The sequence below is a fragment of the Otolemur garnettii genome, unplaced genomic scaffold, assembly GCF_000181295.1.
Source record: "Otolemur garnettii isolate 467f Iridium unplaced genomic scaffold, OtoGar3 scaffold00054, whole genome shotgun sequence".
Classification (NCBI taxonomy): domain Eukaryota; kingdom Metazoa; phylum Chordata; class Mammalia; order Primates; family Galagidae; genus Otolemur; species Otolemur garnettii.
Window position 1 is genome coordinate 424910 of NW_003852449.1, and position 1196 is coordinate 426105.

A 1196-nucleotide genomic window follows, 5' to 3' on the forward strand; every position below is an offset into this window, starting at 1 on the left:
GGAGGAGGTAGCAGTTGAAGAATATTAAATTAATCTGACTACTCCTTAAAAATGCTAAGCATAACCAAGAATTTAATGTACCCTGTAAACTGATACACACTGTCAGTTTCATCATCCCTTTTATCATCACCCCCTTAGGGAGCCTTTTGGGACATTGGATTCTTACTTGTCTCTCATTCTCTCTGTATCAGATATACTGCATATCTTTTTATATTCTGTATATCTTTGCTTTATACATAAAAGTAATTTTTTTTTACCCCCAAGAATCAATTTTTGTCCCCTTGGAGGCAGCAGTGTCAACCTCCTAGAGAATGCATGGTTTAAGGTGAAGCAACACTTTCATAATATAACTTTTTTTCAAATTTTTCAACATAGTAGGAAAGAAATACAAAAAACATACTTTTATCTTATTTTTACTTTTTTAAAACCCATTAGGTTCATAACCCTTTGAAGTCATGTATTCTGGCAGGTAAAGTAGGCTTTGAGGTGGGATAATTCCCAAAACAGCATCATGTGAGAGCAGACAGGGGCTGAAGCAGAAACTGGCACACAGCATGGTATGGGTATGAGTTTGTTTCACCTCAGTCACCCGCTACAGAGCTCATCTCACTATATTTTGTTTGGAAATTATGATAGGGCATAGGATTTCTCCAGTTTAAATGTGATGCTCTTTTAACATTTTAATTTTTACAGATTATAAGAATGGATACTGCCAATTTTGAGGTGGTGTCACATCTCAGTTTTAACCTTGTTAGTAAAGATTGATTTTGGGGGACGGTGCCTGTGGCTCGGTGATTCGGGTACTAGCCCCATATACTGAGGGTGGTGGGTTCAAACCTGGCCAAACTGCAACAAAAAATAGCCGGGTGTTATGGCAGGCTCCTATAGTCCCAGCTACTCAGGAGGCTAAGGCAAGAGAATCACCTAAACCCAAGAGCTGGAGGTTGTTGTGAGCTGTGATGCCATGGCACTCTACCAAGGGTGACAAAATAAGACTCTGTCTCTAAAATAAAATAAAAAATAAATAAAGATTGATTTTTTTTTTGCATCCCCCTTTTTCAATACTGGGTAATCAGTTTTAATTTTTGTCTCTTCTAAAATGTAGAAACCTGTTTGAAAAAAATTTTCTCGGCTCGGCGCCTATAGCTCAACCGGCTAGGGCGCCAGCCATGTACACCTAAGGTGGCGGGTTCGAA